Here is an 8,545-nt window from a genome sequence, read left to right on the forward strand (position 1 = left end):
GGTTTGATGCTGAAGTGCAAATTGAGGTCAACCGATCAGACCAAACAGTGGGTCAGGACCCAGTGCTGCTGGGTCATGGGAAGGCTGCTGTTCGTCTCTAAATGATTCTGGAAAAAGTGGGGGTTTAGTTCTTTATTCTAACCCGTCAGCTCTTTTTTCAACTGCCGCTATTAGCCTATTTGAATTTCTTTAGCATGACATAATATAGTCATAACTCAACGCAGGTAAGCAATCCACTGAACCGAGTTTACAAGCTTTAAAATGTGGCACTACTGATCTGCAAGATCAGAGCCCAATCCTGCCAAACATGTGAGAGTGTGTGAAGTAGCACTTGAAGACATCGACCACACACCCTGCCCTCTGTCAGCACACACAATTCAAATCTGTAAACACCCAGCAAAGCCGCTTTTCTCTTTTTTCCTGCCATCAATTTTATTTCTTTTTTCTAATCTCCTCATCAAATGTGCCAAAATCTTCTGAAAGAAATAGGAATAGTTGAAATTCAGAGTCCAAAGAATGGCATCATTAAGAAGCTTTGATTGCTGCATTGTGGCAGTGAATGAGAGTCAGTGAATGACTTGAAAAGATAAACACTATCCCAGCGATAAGATGAAGTGTTATTACAGAAGATTATTGAAAGTCTCTGGAATGGAGCAAATGGAGATGCATGCTAGAATTACCTAGGCGACTTAGCTGTGGTACGAAAAGTAGAACATTTTGATGTCTTTCAATCAAATACCCTCAGAGGCACAATGCCACAAAATGTTGTTGGTCTCTTTTGATAAACAACCTTTACACATTTATGTTTCTACGTGTTACACCACATTGCTATCAACTTTGTCCATGGCATGCTCTAAATTCTTCAAGGTTTTTGTTTTATGTTTATACAACCATTTACAATGTTTTCAGTAGTACCTCATGTAAAAATGCAAAGCTGTATTGATGCAGTTAGGAAGCACTAATGATAATTAAATGTTGGCGTCTTGCAGCCTTCCAATTTAACCACAGTCATGTGTATTTTTGCATTGTATTATTTATATATAAATTATCTATACGCTCAGCGAAACATGAGATGATATTATTTTGAAGGGTTTATGTCTGATGAAAAGAATAAAAGGACATGACACATTCATTGAAATGATCTAGACAGTGTAAGCTATTCATTATTATTCTTATCATTCCTATATAGAACATTTAGGTGACATCTGTGGAGGTTCTGTATACATTGGTAATATATTTCATCTTCCGGAATCAGGCATCTGGTTTGAAATCCATGTCCAATAGCTGTCCTGACAGCAGTGATAAGAGCATCCACAGCAGAGCTGAAACATGGAATCCTGGGATGTTTTGCTCTGAATACAATAGAATTCAAGGCAGTAGAGCACAGCTGCACACCCAGGGGGGGTTAAGAATTATCTCTTCGAATATTTCCAACATAGGACCCACCTGCTGTTGCGCGATCAGGAATGTTCTGTAAGAGCATTATAGTGTGTTTTACTTTAGAAATATCATGTTATTGATACTGGTAGTTGTTTGCACAGACATAAAGTCAGAGTTGTGTGTGTGTGTGTGTGTGTGTGTGTGTGTGTGTGTGTGTGTGTGTGTGTGTGTGTGTGTGTGTGTGTGTGTGTGTGTGTGTGTGTGTGTGTGTGTGTGTGTGTGTGTGTGTGTGTGTGTGTCTGTGTGTGTGTCTGTGTCTGTGTGTGTGACCTATTGTAGTGTGTGTGTTTGATTGGCAGCTGGTCGGCCCTGCTGGCTGGGTGCTGCTCTGACTGACCAGTATCATATGGAGGTCTTTATCTCCGCACGCTGAGCAGGACACACACTACTGCTTCTCGACACTACTCTTTAACCCATTTAACACACTTGAACAAAGGCAGTGGACCCCCATGTATATATGTTCCTGCACCATAGAACAGCTTGGAATTTAACCAGCTCTGGGGTCCAAAGTTAGGGCCAGTTGGCCCCTACATGACATGACATTGTATTTGTCCTTTTGAAGGTAATGCTCAATTATAAAGAAGGACAAATGTGTTTCTCATTTCATTTCCTGCCTAAGTACAAAACAGCATGCTGAAGAGTTTCATCTCATTGTATGGGATAACTGGCTGTATATATTTTTAAAGTTATGATCCTTATGTGATTCAGTACTGTCCTGTTTTTCATTCTCACTCTGCTGCTGCTTGAACTCCTGAATTTCCCTACGGAGATAAATAAAGGTACATCTTATCTTATCTTATCTTAACAACAGAACAGTAACATAACACTTCCTGGTCACAACCAGTTCTCTTTGTTGTACGTGTTTTTTCTCAGAAAAGGATTGTGTCATTTTTTCCTCTTCAATGATATATTCATGACTAACTCTGGCTTCACAATTTGATACTGCTAACAAACCACTGTGTGTTTACAACCTATCCAGCAGAACCGAGCATGCTGTCAGCTGTGTGTACAGTTGATGAATGCTATTCAAATATTCACTCCACAACAACTTCTGTGAAAATGTCTTGTTTAGTAAATGATCCATTATGTTCACCAGCTAGTTGTCTGCTGAGCATGAAAGGAACGGTGGTTTTCCAGAGCTTTTGCAAAAACCTTGGATGCCTGTTGCTGCTGGAAATGAGTGTGACCAGAGTGACTGGTGAGGACATTTTAACTTGTTGCTGGCCCAAATGACAAAATACAATTTTCCAATTACATATCTTGCTGTATTAACACCTAACCTATATTATTGACAGCAAAAGTTCAATTATGCAGCAACCCTTGGTGAATGAAACACCTCCAATATAAATATAATGTTGATTTGCAGTTGCAAAATCCCCCCAAAGAAACTCAGCAACAAATGCTCTTGCCACAGAAAAGGCAGCTTCTCATTCCAGCGTAAACTATATAGTTCATTTTTCCACGTAGTGTGATACAGAGTTTTTTCTTATCAGTGTGAAGGACAGACACACGGTTCCTCTCAGATCTGGACCATCCTCCCTCCTCCTCCCTCTTCCCTCTCTTTCTGCTCAGCTGAATAACCACTAAAGGTAAATTAGATCATAATGACCCTGCACCATCCATACAAAACCTGATTAGACATGCAACCCTCTGCCTAATGAGCTGAAAAACTGCTGTGAGTGTGTGACTATGTCTGTGTGTGTCTGTGTGCGTCTCTGTGTGTGTGTTTGAATGAAATGTCTGTATTTTGCTCCTTTAGTCACAGCTCTGTGTGGTATCGTCTAACACACACTGACACTAGTAACCATGTAAACACACACACACACACACACACACACACACACACACACACACACACACACACACACACACACACACACACACACACACACACATGCATACATACATACATACACACACACACACACACACACATGCATACACACACTAAAACTTTCCATGAAATATAACTCTTAACACTCTTAAAACCCATAAAACCCCAACATGTGTGATTAACCACATCAAATCTAACAATACTGCTCCTACAATGTTTTATTACAGTGAAATCACATTGTTTTTTGCTGAGAACAGGTAAAGTCCTAGAGAGCTAGTAAAAGCTGCTCTATCATTCTTGGGTTGTGGTATTACTCTCCAGGTTTTAAGGCCCAATTCAAGATAGGGCAAAACTAATTGGTCCGCCACCATCCTTGTCAGATTTGTATCTTGTCAATACCAGGTGGTTTCTTGTGATTGATAGAGAACACTTCATTTTTCCACATCTTCTTTATTCAGATTTGAAAAGTACAATTATTGATGCTCACTACCTGCAGTGGAAAAAAAAAGGAAAGTAAGATTTACTTAGGAAAATCTGGTCACAAATTGCACTTAGAAAACCTAATTAAATTGAACAATGGACATTTCAAATAGACTCTACTTACAGTTGAGAAGTGTTTGTTCCTAAAGGCACTCAAGTAAACTTTACTGTCAAATTTCAATTATTGTAAGTACATTTTTACCAGCTATTGCATAGTAGATTTTACTTAAAGGTGCCATAGAATGGAAAACTGTATTTACCTTGGCATAGTTGAATAAGGAGTTGGGTACATTGAGCTGAAATACTGTGAACCTCAAACACCATTGTTTCCTCCTTCACGTGCAAATCATGAATATGCCATATCACAGCGGTAAAACGGGTGAATTACAACAATCCCTGTGTGTGAGGTAACACACGGTAGTCCAGCCCCAACATTTGCATACACCAGCTACTGAAACACTAACGCTAACACTTACCACTCCGTAACGTTGCTCTCCAACCTCCGACCAACCGGCTGTTCCTCAAACTCATCAGGTTTCCTCCTCAAAGATAAAGACTCAAACATGTAAGGCTGGATGTCAATAGCCTCCATGGTTCATCTCTCACAGTTTTGCGAACTTCACTTACTTCTGTGGGCTCTGAGGCAGCCCTGGATTGCTCCTTGTAAACCAGCCAATCAGAGCAGAGCTCATTATAACTATTTAAATGAGCCCCAAATAAGGCAATTCAGCTTGTTTCATTCTAGGACCAAATCATAGGGTTATAAATGGGCCTGTTAAACCTGCATCTGGACATTTTTTGGATAAACCAAAGTTATACACCTTCTTTGTAGACATCAGAGAACAATTTAAAATACCAGATAGATGCTTTCTACGACACCTTTAAGACTACATTTTCACCTAATTACAAATCTCCAGTAAAAATATTTGGCTTTTCAGGTATTTGATATTCTTACCTTTTATTGCATACTTTTTAAGGTAATGATTAAATATAATTTCTCCTATCTAATAACATCAAATGCATTTTCTATTCAATAAAACTGTTTTACACTAAGGTTACATAAAACAGTAGACGCTTTTAAACAGCACTTTTATTTTGGTTCTGTTACAGTTACAGTTCATGATTTGAAAAAATACTGCACCTACATCAGTGCTGCCACACTAGTTCTTAAATCTCCTCTGAACTGCAAATTCAACTAGCAGGCACAGAAATAGATTGATATACTTTCACTCAGAGGTTCGAATAAGTATCAGGCCCTTTTCTTAAGTAAAGATATTAGTTATAGATGTATTACAAGTGAGAGTCGAGTAATGAAAATGTTTAAATTGAATATTATACATACCCAATAGTGAAACATTCAAAATGAAAAAAACAAACAGTTAATAGCTCAATATTAATAAGAATTACTGACAATATTTACAACCATTTTTTTTTCTCTAACTATTTTGAATTATAACAGAAACTTATACTTTGTAAACCCTATAAAAGATCTAGTTAAACACAAAGTACAATATTTCCCTTTGATTAGTAAGTACTGGAGTCTAATGAAAAGTGCAATGAAAAGAAAATTCTCCAGTGAAGAACAATTATCTCAAAATCCCACCACTGCTTACGCAAAACATTGGACTTCCAAGAAACATCATGAGGAAATTCAGTTCAAGAAAAAAGTAAGCAAAAATAAGTGTATTTCAACTTTGGGGTATAACTTCAGTTCATTGCTTGGGTGATGGCCGTGAGCCGAAGGCAAGTGTTCGCCACACATTTACACTCATCAAGCCCCTCAGATCCCTCGATGGAGACAAACTCATGCACTTCATGGAGGACATGGATCTCCACGACACACTCAGGATCGTCCTTTTGTGACGTTTTCTTTGCCTCCATTCTGCCTAAACATGTAAATCAGTGTTAACATACAAAACTGTTAACTTTTCTTTGAAGTAAACTCGACTGATTGGTTTGAGTTAGCTATTTAATTTGTTGTTTAAGTAGCCATATATTTTACAAGCTCTTTTTAAGCAGAGAAGGATGGGTGAGCTTCCAAAGGTTAAAAGGGCTTTAGTACTAGATGCACAGTAGCTACAGTGCAGTCCCAGGCTCCTCAACCAATGACACATAAATATATATCGGACATAAAAGAAAAAAATATATATAAAAAGAGTGCAAGGTCATGATACTATTAAGGGAATTTATATTGACTCCTATTTGCTTTGGTCAAAGTATGACTACAAGTGAGGAAGCTCAGTTTATTACATTTCTGCTTTGTTCCAAAAAATACGTTAATTGGGTTTCACAGACTCAAACGATACAATTATTCTGAAACACACATTTTGAATCAGAATATTAAACATGTAAATGGAGTATGAAAATATTAAGAAATGTCATGTAGGAAAATGTAATTCCAATGAACTTAATCTAAATGTTAACTTAAAGATCTTCTATTATGCTATATTTGAACAACATATTGTAGGGCCATATCTATATAAAACATGTCTGAAGTGTTTTGCTCAAAATACCAAACAGATCCCCCATTGTGGCATGCCTCATCCCCCTCTATCTCAGCCCTGTTCCTGAAGTGCTGATTCTGTGACTGTAGCTTTAAATGAACTAGCTGCTGCTGGCCACGCCCCTTTGGAGCTGCTGCTGGCTACGCCCCTTTGAGCTGGTGCTGGCCACGCCCCTTTGGTCTGATCTCTCCTCTGAAGAGGGTTTTGTACCGGGAGAAACTCAGCTAAACGCTGCCGTGATTAAACGCCATATTATGTTCCAAACCACATCCAGCATTATTTCTGAAACAGTCTGGAGCTCAAACGTTTCTCTCTCGGTTTACCACAAGGACAGGACCTTTGACATTACATATAGTCTCTCCAGTACAGCGTTAGCTCTGAGTGTTAGCGATGTTTGCTAATGTAAACACAGACCATAATACTTCCAGAACAGAGGGGATTCAGCTCGCCGACTGTATATTGCGCATGATAGGTTGGGACGTGTCACGTGGGCGGGACGCTGCCAGGAATTCAATGTAAAGCCAGCCCATATTTTCATTATTACCTCATAAGAACGGCAAATCTGGATCAGCTTGTTTGTAGGCCCTACCCCCATTTTTAGAGATGTGGGTAAGGAGAAAAAGAGAGAGGGTTGTAATTTCTGACACTTTGTAAGTCTCCTTACACACCATCAAAAACTGCATTTTGTATAATAGGGTACCTTTAAAAACTGGAGACTGAAGAGGTTTTTACATACTGGCAAAATGCATTTACCTTTAGAACTTCTAATGAAGTCATTCTTTTCCCAGTAGTCTTCCTGGATTTACCGCTCTCCTTCTTCAGGCTGCAGTGCCGAGCCACACTGTGATATACCTTTTTAGGAAACTGGTGCCGTTATCTGTCTCAGTGTACAGAGAAAATAAAGCACATATTTGCATCACACAACGTCGGAAGAACTGTGAGTTGAGAATTGACGTGTGTACCACAGTAAACAAGATAAAATAAGATGCTCGTGGGGGAATTCAGGCATTTATGTCTGTATTTTGTTATTTTCTGATTTCCTGAGTTTGCACACTTATAAATAAAAGGAACTTGCATGGACAGCCAACCCATGTTCCCAAGAACAGACTCAGAGAATATCATGGCTGTAAACATTAGTTCTTCTGCTATAAAATGTGATCTGACTGCCTGGTGCATACAACTTCCAGTTAGACCAGGGGGCCGCATTAGCAACCCGAGCACTGCTCGAGGGCCACATCGACAATATTTCAATTAAATTCTGCTCAATATTATTTTTGATATACTGTAAGATAAATAATAATAGCAATTTCATTTAACCTAACTTAACTTTATACAAAAGCAGATTGCTTTTGATGGTTTATTTAAGCTCTTAATCCTTAAATATTTATATTAGGCTATGTGAAATTAAAATAAGAAAACAAAAACAATCATTGAATCACTGCAATTTTATTGTTCACTTAACTTGTTCCACAAACAAGGAAAAACAACAAACAACTTAACAAGTTTATAGAAATACTGCAATACAACAAACAATAACTTGTTATGTTTTCCACCTCATTTTACCTCTTCAGTGCGAATAATCCAGTCTGTTCTGGGCTTGAAAAGGGCATTGAAATCTGGCTGAATGTCTGAGGTGGCTATGCGAAGGACAGCTAGACAGAGAGGTCATCATCAGTGATAGAGGATATGTATCTGGATTTGTTTAACTCCATCACTGAGAATGTCTGTTCACAAACGTAAGTGGATCCAAAGAGGACTAGAATCCTCTGAGCATGCCTCCTCAGGTGTGGAAAGTTCTCCTCTTTGAGGGAGGAGTAAAAGTCCAGCAGTGAGACTGACCTGAAGTGCTCTGCCAGAACTAGGTCAGACTGCAGGTCAATGAGCTCCATCTGAACATCGCTTGGTGCATTGTCCACACTGCAGTTGAAGGGAGAAGAAACCATGTGCATTTCACTCTTAAGAGTTTTGAAATCTTGAAATCGCCTCGAAAACTCTCCATGCAATGCTTCTAACTTGCTTGAGTACTTGTGGAGGTGATCGGCTGATCTTGTGGCTTCCTTTAGTGTTGGCAAGTGGGTCAGAATGTTGTCCTTCACTTGGCTTGAGAGAAGCTGCAACTTTCTCATGAAAGCCGTCACTGCACTGTACATCTCATGCACAAAAAGGCCCTTGCACTGCAGTTTGACATTCAGTTCGTTCATGAGTGCAGTCACATCCACAGCGAATCCGAGGTCTGCCACCCAGTCTTCATCTGAAAGTTCTGGGATGTCATGTCCTTTCTTCCCAC

At 39.1% G+C, this 8,545-nt stretch overlaps 1 long non-coding RNA gene across 1 annotated transcript; it reads right to left on the reverse strand.

The window, feature by feature from the left end:
- Positions 1-5,302: 5,302 nt before the first annotated feature.
- LOC134875242 (uncharacterized) lies at positions 5,303-7,104 on the reverse strand. Its single transcript, XR_010167176.1, has 3 exons — positions 7,012-7,104; positions 6,803-6,843; positions 5,303-5,640 (listed from the first exon to the last, which is right to left on the reverse strand). It is a non-coding gene; the product is annotated as an uncharacterized LOC134875242 (long non-coding RNA).
- Positions 7,105-8,545: the final 1,441 nt, after the last annotated feature.

Source organism: Eleginops maclovinus, chromosome 2, assembly GCF_036324505.1.
Source record: "Eleginops maclovinus isolate JMC-PN-2008 ecotype Puerto Natales chromosome 2, JC_Emac_rtc_rv5, whole genome shotgun sequence".
Taxonomy (NCBI): domain Eukaryota; kingdom Metazoa; phylum Chordata; class Actinopteri; order Perciformes; family Eleginopidae; genus Eleginops; species Eleginops maclovinus.